We start from the raw sequence: 10,946 nt of genomic DNA, 5'->3' as shown, positions 1-10,946 counted from the left end.
ACTGTAAAGTGCAGCGTGCGTTACTATACTGACTGTAAAGTGCAGCGTGCGTTACTATACTGACTGTAAAGTGCCGCATGTGTTACTATACTGACTGTAAAGTGCCGCATGTGTTACTATACTGACTGTAAAGTGCAGCATGTGTTACTATACTGACTGTAAAGTGCCGCATGTGTTACTATACTGACTGTAAAGTGCCGCATGTGTTACTATACTGACTGTAAAGTGCAGCATGTGTTACTATACTGACTGTAAAGTGCCGCATGTGTTACTATACTGACTGTAAAGTGCAGCATGCGTTACTATACTGACTGTAAAGTGCTGCATGTGTTACTATACTGACTGTAAAGTGCCGCATGTGTTACTATACTGACTGTAAAGTGCCGCATGTGTTACTATACTGACTGTAAAGAGCAGCATGTGTTACTATACTGACTGTAAAGTGCCGCATGTGTTACTATACTGACTGTAAAGTGCCGCATGTGTTACTATACTGACTGTAAAGTGCCGCATGTGTTACTATACTGACTGTAAAGTGCCGCATGTGTTACTATACTGACTGTAAAGTGCAGCGTGCGTTACTATACTGACTGTAAAGTGCCGCATGTGTTACTATACTGACTGTAAAGTGCAGCGTGCGTTACTATACTGACTGTAAAGTGCCGCATGTGTTACTATACTGACTGTAAAGTGCCGCATGTGTTACTATACTGACTGTAAAGTGCCGCATGTATTACTATACTGACTGTAAAGTGCCGCATGTGTTACTATACTGACTGTAAAGTGCCACATGTGTTACTATACTGACTGTAAAGTGCCGCATGTGTTACTATACTGACTGTAAAGTGCCGCATGTGTTACTATACTGACTGTAAAGTGCCGCATGTGTTACTATACTGACTGTAAAGTGCCGCATGTGTTACTATACTGACTGTAAAGTGCCGCATGTGTTACTATACTGACTGTAAAGAGCAGCATGTGTTACTATACTGACTGTAAAGTGCTGCATGTATTACTATACTGACTGTAAAGTGCCGCATGTGTTACTATACTGACTGTAAAGTGCCGCATGTGTTACTATACTGACTGTAAAGTGCCGCATGTGTTACTATACTGACTGTAAAGTGCCGCATGTGTTACTATACTGACTGTAAAGAGCAGCATGTGTTACAATACTGACTGTAAAGTGCCGCATGTGTTACTATACTTACTGTAAAGTGCCGCATGTGTTACTATACTGACTGTAAAGTGCCGCATGCGTTACTATACTGACTGTAAAGTGCAGCGTGCGTTACTATACTGACTGTAAAGTGCCGCATGTGTTACTATACTGACTGTAAAGTGCCGCATGTGTTACTATACTGACTGTAAAGTGCCGCATGTGTTACTATACTGACTGTAAAGTGCCGCATGTGTTACTATACTGACTGTAAAGTGCCGCATGTGTTAGGCTGGGTTCACACGTGGCGGAATTTCACTTAAATTCCGCTGCGGACGCTCCGCAGCGTTAATCCGCAGCGGAGCCGTTTGTCCATTGACTTACACTTTAATTTAGCAGTGTTCGTTTAGACGAGGCGTAAAATTCCGCTGCGGAGCATAGGCTGCGGAGCGGAATTTGGTGTCCGCAGCATGCTCTGTCTGTTGCGGAGCAGTGGCGGACTCATGGCGGAATTTCTCCATTGACTTCAATGGAGATTCTAAGTTCCGCAATGAAGTCCGCAGCTGTCATGCACATGTTATGTGTGCTGCGTATCCGTCTTGCTTTTTTAACTTGACATTTCTTCATTCTGGCTGGACCTATGTATTTCTAGGTCTACAGCCAGACTGAGGAAGTCAATGGGGCTCCCGTAATGACGGGAGCGTTGCTAGGAGACGTCTGTAAATAGTCACTGTCCAGGGTGCTGAAAGAGTTAAGCGATCGGCAGTAACTGTTTCTGCACCCGGGACAGTGACTACCGATCCCAATATACATGTATCTGTAAAAAAAAATGAAGTTCATACTTACCGAGAACTCCCTGCTTCTGTCTCCAGTCCGGCCTCCCAGGATGACGTTTCAGTCTAAGTGACGGCTGCAGCCAATCACAGGCTAATAACAGGCTGCAGCGGTCACATGGACTGCCGCGTCATCCAGGGAGATCGGGCTGGATGCCGAAGGAGGGACGCGTCACCAAGACAACGGCCGGTAAGTATGAATTTCTTTGACTTTCACAAGGGAAAGTGCTGTCCCTTCTCTCTATCCTGCACTGATAGGGAGAAGGGAAGTACTTTTACCGCAGTCCGCAGCAGCTAGTCCGCATCAATTTACTGCACATTTTGTGCAGATCCGCAGCAGAATCTGCAACGCAGATTCTGTGCAGCATTGATGCGGACAGTTGCGGAGGAAATCCGCCACGTGTGGTCATGCCCTTACTATACTGACTGTAAAGTGCCGCATGTGTTACTATACTGACTGTAAAGAGCAGCATGTGTTACTATACTGACTGTAAAGTGCTGCATGTATTACTATACTGACTGTAAAGTGCCGCATGTGTTACTATACTGACTGTAAAGTGCCGCATGTGTTACTATACTGACTGTAAAGTGCCACATGTGTTACTATACTGACTGTAAAGAGCAGCATGTGTTACTATACTGACTGTAAAGTGCCGCATGTATTACTATACTGACTGTAAAGTGCCGCATGTGTTACTATACTGACTGTAAAGTGCCGCATGTGTTACTATACTGACTGTAAAGTGCCGCATGTGTTACTATACTGACTGTAAAGTGCCGCATGTGTTACTATACTGACTGTAAAGAGCAGCATGTGTTACAATATTGACTGTAAAGTGCCGCATGTATTACTATACTGACTGTAAAGTGCCGCATGTGTTACTATACTGACTGTAAAGTGCCGCATGTGTCACTATACTGACTGTAAAGTGCTGCATGTGTTACTATACTGACTGTAAAGTGCCGCATGTGTTACTATACTGACTGTAAAGTGCAGCATGCGTTACTATACTGACTGTAAAGTGCAGCATGCATTACTATACTGACTGTAAAGTGCCGCATGTGTTACTATACTGACTGTAAAGTGCCGCATGTGTTACTATACTGACTGTAAAGTGCCGCATGTGTTACTATACTGACTGTAAAGTGCAGCATGTGTTACTATACTGACTGTAAAGTGCCGCATGTGTTACTATACTGACTGTAAAGTGCCGCATGTGTTACTATACTGACTGTAAAGTGCCGCATGTGTTACTATACTGACTGTAAAGTGCCGCATGTGTTACTATACTGACTGTAAAGTGCAGCGTGCGTTACTATACTGACTGTAAAGTGCCGCATGTGTTACTATACTGACTGTAAAGTGCAGCGTGCGTTACTATACTGACTGTAAAGTGCCGCATGTGTTACTATACTGACTGTAAAGTGCCGCATGTGTTACTATACTGACTATAAAGTGCCGCATGTATTACTATACTGACTGTAAAGTGCCACATGTGTTACTATACTGACTGTAAAGTGCCGCATGTGTTACTATACTGACTGTAAAATGCCGCATGTGTTACTATACTGACTGTAAAGAGCAGCATGTGTTACTATACTGACTGTAAAGTGCCACATGTGTTACTATACTGACTGTAAAGTGCCGCATGTGTTACTATACTGACTGTAAAATGCCGCATGTGTTACTATACTGACTGTAAAGAGCAGCATGTATTACTATACTGACTGTAAAGTGCCGCATGTGTTACTATACTGACTGTAAAGTGCCGCATGTGTTACTATACTGACTGTAAAGTGCCGCATGTGTTACTATACTGACTGTAAAGTGCCGCATGTGTTACTATACTGACTGTAAAGAGCAGGATGTGTTACAATACTGACTGTAAAGTGCCGCATGTATTACTATACTTACTGTAAAGTGCCGCATGTGTTACTATACTGACTGTAAAGTGCCGCATGTGTTACTATACTGACTGTAAAGTGCCGCATGTGTTACTATACTGACTGTAAAGTGCCGCATGTGTTACTATACTGACTGTAAAGTGCCGCATGTGTTACTATACTGACTGTAAAGAGCAGCATGTGTTACTATACTGACTGTAAAGTGCCGCATGTATTACTATACTGACTGTAAAGTGCCGCATGTGTTACTATACTGACTGTAAAGTGCCGCATGTGTTACTATACTGACTGTAAAGAGCAGCATGTGTTACAATACTGACTGTAAAGTGCCGCATGTATTACTATACTTACTGTAAAGTGCCGCATGTGTTACTATACTGACTGTAAAGTGCCGCATGCGTTACTATACTGACTGCAAAGTGCAGCGTGCGTTACTATACTGACTGTAAAGTGCCGCATGTGTTACTATACTGACTGTAAAGTGCCGCATGTGTTACTATACTGACTGTAAAGTGCCGCATGTGTTACTATACTGACTGTAAAGTTCCGCATGTGTTACTATACTGACTGTAAAGAGCAGCATGTGTTACTATACTGACTGTAAAGAGCCATTAAAGGAGCCCTGACACAAGTTTGAACACTGACATTGTTCTTTCATTTTTGTGTTTGAATTTTGGATACACGTTGCCCTGGTCATTTTACTAGTATTTATAGCTGGGGCAATATAGGGATATTTACTACACAATTGCCTGTAGCATTATGAGACCTTGCAGTTTATAACAATGATGTTCAATAAGGGCCTGTTCACATCACCGTTCGATTCCGTTCCGTTCCGTAGTCGACTCCGCTATTGATTCCGTCGGAAAACCGGAAACCAGCCGGAATGGTGACGAACGGAAGCCATTAGCGATGTTTCCATCAACATTGAGATCAATGGTGACTGAAACGGAAGCTGTGCTGTCACTTTCACTTTCCGTTGCGGGGTTCACCCGACAGAACCTCGGAACAGAAGCGAACGGTGATGTGAACAGGCCCTAATGTATTTTTTTGTTCACACAGCTTTAATTTTTTTGTTTTGTTTTACAAGTTGTTTCTTACTTACAATTTTTTTTTTTTTTTTGTGTGGAGGGGGGGGGGGCGCCATTTCCATTCTCGCCTCAGGCAGCAGAAAAGCTAGAATCGGCCCTGGCCCCAGAGGTATCAAAGCAATGGAAAACCACCAGAAGTGACCCCATTTTGGAAACTACACCTCTCAAGGAATTCATTTATGGTTGTTTTTACCATTTAGACTGCACAGTTTTTTCACAGCACCTATTTGAATTGGGCTGTGAAATAAAAAAAATGACATTTTTTCCAATAACATTTTTTATCATAATTTCTTATTTTCACAGGGAACAAAATACACCATTTTGTTGCCCAATTTCTACTAAGTGCAGCAATACCCCATTTGTGGAGATAAACTGCCGTTTGAGCCCATGGGAGGCCTCAGAAGGGAAGGAGCGCTGTGTGTTCTTTGGAGTCCAGATTTTGCTGGTTTGGTTTTTGGGTGCCATGTCGCATTTGCAGAGCCCCAGAGGTATCAAAGCAATGGAAACCCACCAGAAGTGACCCCATTTTGGAAACTACACCCCTCAAGGAATTAAATGATGGGTTATGTGACCATTTAGACCCCCATAGTTTCTTCACAGAACTTATTTGAATTGGGCTGGGAATTTAAAAAAATATAATTTTTTCCAATAATATGTTTTTTTTAGCTCAAAATATATTATTTTCACAAGAAATAAAATACCCAATTTTGTTGCCCAATTTGTCCTGAGTGCGGCAATGCCCAATTTGTGGTGATAAACTGACATTTGGGCTCATGGGAGGGCTCAGAAGGAAAGGACCACCATTTGGTCTACTGGGGATTTTCTGGTGCAAAGTCATGTATGCAGAAGCCCCTGAGGTACCAGTACAGTTGAAACCTCTGAGAAGTGACCCAATTTTAAAAACTACACCCTTAAGGCATTCATCTAGAGGTGTAGTGAGCATTTTTACCGGGACATACACCCCATAAACTGTAATGTGGGTTCTCACGGATATGGCAATACCCTCAATGTGGCTGTTATCAGCTGCCTGGGCACACGGCAGGGCTCAGAAGGGAAAGATAAGGGGTATAATCTGTGCGGAGTGCATCAGGGTAAGTAAAACTGGGGTAGATTAAAAATCAAGTGATGTATGATACATTTTGAAGCACTCTTTCATACAGAGCTCTAGTTTTTCGGGTCACGTCACATTGATATATTGTGTCATCCCTTATCCCCCTCTTATAGCAGACTTTGTACCTCTTTTGACTTTTTCCTTTCTTGCCAGTTTGGGGAACTTCTCCTGGAAAGTGTTGCCCTGGTACGATGCGTGTGGCCTTGCTTCCAGAAGTACTGGGTGCCCCCCCTTCTTGGTCCCTAAAAATTAGTTTCTTGATAACCACCTCTTGAAATTCCAGGAAAGTTCCCGTCTGGCCTGTACATGGATGTAGCACGTACGCATTGTACAATGCCATCTGTATGATGTGCACGGCCAGCTTCTCATACCACACCGCATGGCGCAGTAGGGCTTCAGGACTTGATCTGACAAGTCCACCCCTCCCATGTACCTATTGTAGTCCAGGATGCAGTCTGGTTTGGGGGTCTCTGTACTGGTACCTCGTACAGGTACATGGGTACTGGTGTGGCATCTCTCTTGTCTTGTACTTGACACACAATCTGTTGCTGCTAGATTGTGCCCTGCTCTCACCCCTTCTGAGTGTTTGCCCTGCAGAGTCTTAGGGAGGCCTCTCAGATTTGTTCTAGCAGTGCCGCATGCCGCCGGACTTCTGGAAGCGAGGCACTTGAAGAGTGGGACACTGGTATAAAAATTATCCAGGTAGAGGTGGTAACCCTGGTCCAGCAGTGGGTGCACCAAATCCCACACAATTTTTGCATAACTCCCAGTAAGGGGGGGGGGGGGCATTCTGGGGGCTGAATACTGGTGCCCTTCCCTTCATGTATCCTAAATCTGTAGGTATACCCTGATGCACTCACACAGCTTACACATCTTCACGCCATACCTTGCCCTCTTACCCGGCAGGTACTCGAGGAATTGAAGCCTCCCTTTAAAATGTACCAAGGACTCATCAATAGAAATACACTTCTCGGGGGTGTATGCTTGGGAAAACCGGGCACTGAAACGGTCTAATAGGGGTCTCCGTTTATACAAACGGTCAAAACTGGGGTCATCTTGGAGTAGCCAATGCTCATTAGGATTTTTTTTTTTTTAGGTTCCAGTTCAGTTCTGATGTTGCTTTGAGGGGCCTATATATTAGACACCCCATTTTAGAAACTAGACCCCTCAAAGTATTCACAACAGCATTTAGAAAGTTTATGAACACTTTAGGTGTTTCACAGGAATTTAGAGCAAAGTAGAGGTGAAATTGACATATTTATTTTTGTCAGAAAATCATTTTTATACCTTTTTTTTCTATAAAACAAACGGTTTTACCAGAGAAACCTCAATATTTATTGCCCAGATTCTGCAGTTTTGAGAAATATCCCACATGTGGCCCTCGGGTGGTAATGGACTGAAGCACCGGCCTCCGAAGCAATAAAATAGTGGATTTTGAGGCCTCTTTTTTATTAGGCACCATGTCCGGTTTGAAGAGGTCTTGTGGTGCCAAAACAGCGGAATCCCCCAAAAATGACCCCATTTTGGATACTAGACCCCTTGAGGAATCCATTGTAGTTTTCTTGGGGTACATGCGGCTTTTGGATCAGTTTTTATTCTATTTTTAGGTGGCGCGGTGACTAAAAAACAGCAATTCTACTATTGTTTTTTTATTCTATTTTTTTTACAGCGTTCACCGTGCGCTATAAATGACATATTCACTTTATTCTGCGGGGCGATACGATTACGGCGATGCCAGATGTTTATAGTTTTTTTTATGTCTTATGGCGTTTGCACAATAAAATACGTTTTGTAAAAAATCATTCACTTTTTGTGTTACCTTATTCTAAGAGCCAGAACTTTTATATTTTTCCATCAATAAAGCCGTGCGAGGACTTATTTTTTGCGTAACGAACTGTAGTTTCGATCAGTACCATTTTTCGGTACATGCAACTTTTTGATCTCTTTTTATTCCATTTTTTGGGAGGTGAAGTGACCAAACAATTGTGATTCTGGTACGGTTTATTATTATTTTTTTTTACGGCGTTCACCGCGCGGGATAAATAATGAAATCATTTTGTAGTTCAGGCCGTTACGGACGCGGCGATACCAATTATGTATAGTTTATTTGTTTATTTATCTATTTTTATTAATAATAAAGGACTGATAAGGTAAAAAGGGGGATTTTTACTTTTATTACTTTTGCATCTTTTATTTTCTTATTTTTACACATCTTTTTTGTACTTTTTTTTAACTTTATTACTGTGTCCCACTAGGGGACATGAGGGCAGGAGGCCCTGATCGCTATTCTAATACACTGCACTACATGCGTAGTGCAGTGTATTAGAGCTGTCATTTACTCACTGACAGCAAGCATAGTGGGTCCTGACTTTGTCGATGGCATAGCCGGACGCCATTGTTTGGTGTCCGGTTGCCATAGTTACAATCGCCGACCGCTATCATGTAGCAGGCCGGCGATTGTAGCTTAACCCCTAAAAATCCGCGATCCCTATTGAACGCGGCTTTTAAGGGGTTAATCAGCGGGGACACAGCGATCGGTCGCCGCTGTAGGAGCTGCGGCAGCTGCTGTACGACACAGCAGCTGTCACAGCTCTTGTATGTGTCGGGAGGATGGCCGAAATGGCCGTTACTCCCGAGACGTACTATTAGGTCATGGAGCGCGAACGATACAGCTACCATGACCTAATAGTACGTCCAGGAGCGGGAAGGGGTTAAGGACATTCACAGTGCAACGAAATACCACATTGCCCTCATAATAAATGACAGCCACAGTATCTCCATACCAGTGCCAACCACAGTGCTCCCACAGCAGTGCCAAGTACAGTGTTCCCATAACAGTGCCAACCACAGTGCTCCCATAACACTGCCATCCAGTGCTCCCATAAAAGTGCCAACGAGTGCTCCCATAACTGCCGCTTTCCACGATTGCATTGCGGGGGGGCGTGATGAGCTGTTAGAGGGGGTCGCCCCCTCTTTCTAAAGATTTAAATTCTGTGGTCGCTATTGACCGCGGCATTTAACGAGTTAAACAAGCGGGATCGTGCACGAGTGTCATATACATATACAGCGGCATCGTATGGAGCGGGTTCACTCCGTGAGCCTGTTCCATACTTCCCCTTTCCGACTTTGGCGTATGGATACGTCAAATGTCGGGAAGGGGTTAAACTTCATGTTGGTTCCTGATTTATTCGTCCTTGTCTACCAAGGTGCCTTCCTGCCGGGACGTATGAGATTCCCATCTTGACAGGGAAGGGTTAAAGAAGTTGTCCAGGATTAGAAAAACATGGCTGCTTTCTTCCAAAAACAGCGCCACACTTGTCCATGGGTCGTGCCTGGTATTGCAGCTCAGCTTCATTGTAGTAAAAGAGGCAGGGCTGCAATAACACACACAACCTGTGGGCAGGTATGGCAGGTATGACTCAAAAAGTGATCGCAGCATATTCCATGTTAAAGGAATACCCTTATTTTGGAAAACGAGGCGTAAAAAAACGCCCCGTTGGAACAGAACGCCGTATTTCCCATTGAAATCAATGGGCAGATGTTTGTAGGCGTTCTTCCATTTTTTTCAGGCATTTTTCGATGCGTAAACGCCCCAAAATACGCCTGAAAACACTCCGTGTGATCATACCCTGATTGCAGAAGAGGCTGTTCTTCATGAGACAAACCTTAAGGAGGCGCTGTCACCACATTATAAGTGGTCTATCTTGTACATGATGTGATCGCCCACTTGGTCATATAGTAAAACACGCCCAGTTGTCCATTGAGAGACTCATTAGCATAATGCTAAAATAGGTCATAACTCCGCCAAAAATGATCGTTTTTCTAAATAAAAAAACACTGCTGTGATCCACATTACAGCGCCGATCATATCATGTACAATATAGGCCACTTATAACGTGGTGACAGAGCCTCTTTAAGCTCTTTATTTCGGCCTTTCTTCTTGGAGGTTCTCAATTCTCACAAATGAAGGGGTTGTCCAGGTTTTGAGGAAATAAAACAGAGACTGGCGGGAGACCACAGGGTCATCGGCGCTGGAGCAGCGGGGAATTTCCAGGGTACTATGGGCTTTTTTTTATTTTACCATACACGCAGCTGTCCAATTTTTTGGGGTGCATATAAATGTCAGTCATGAGGTGTCGTAAAGAAGAGAAACGTCACAAGTCATTTATTATGTACAATGTTCCTCATGACACTAATAATAAATCTCTTCCAATATCTCCGCTCACTGGTAATGGCAGTTGTAATATTTCCTATACGAGCTCCTGGGTGGCTCATGGCAACGCTGCTCTGTTGTCATGGTTATTACCGGCTTCAGCTGCGGCCTAGTAGAGGACAGCGGGGGATCTCCAGAACGGCGCCATTCAGGTGACATATCGGGGGCAGGTAGAGCGCCATAACTCTGATCAGAAGCCGACATCTCAGTGTTAGAGGGTAAATCAGACGTCCGGTGACTATAACAAGAAGACGCCAGGACATGTCCACAGGGGAGATAATAAAAGCGCTGGATTATGGGGACACTCCTGCAGGAGAGCGGTTTTATCTTATCTGGATCTGAGTGAAGCTGCACAAGGACCTGCGATCCCTCCATTTCTGCAGACGCCGGAGCTTCAGGACCTCCCAGTGACGTCACTATTCAGCAGTTCCATGATTCTGGGGGTGACAATCACTCCATGGAAATGAGGACGAGGGGACGGCAGCAGCGTCCAGACCAGAGGACCGAGCAGCCCCTCCATCAAGTCCTCCCGTGTGACAGACCCTCCTGCTTCTGCATTAGGAGGCAGGAGACGTCAGTACAGCAAACGGCCGAGCCCTGAACAGAAAGACGTCACCCAGATACCGCAGCGGAGGAT

Source organism: Rhinoderma darwinii, unplaced genomic scaffold (genome assembly GCF_050947455.1).
Source record: "Rhinoderma darwinii isolate aRhiDar2 unplaced genomic scaffold, aRhiDar2.hap1 Scaffold_108, whole genome shotgun sequence".
NCBI lineage: Eukaryota > Metazoa > Chordata > Amphibia > Anura > Rhinodermatidae > Rhinoderma > Rhinoderma darwinii.
The sequence above is the reverse complement of the archived record's forward strand: the minus strand, read 5'-3'. Positions refer to the sequence as shown.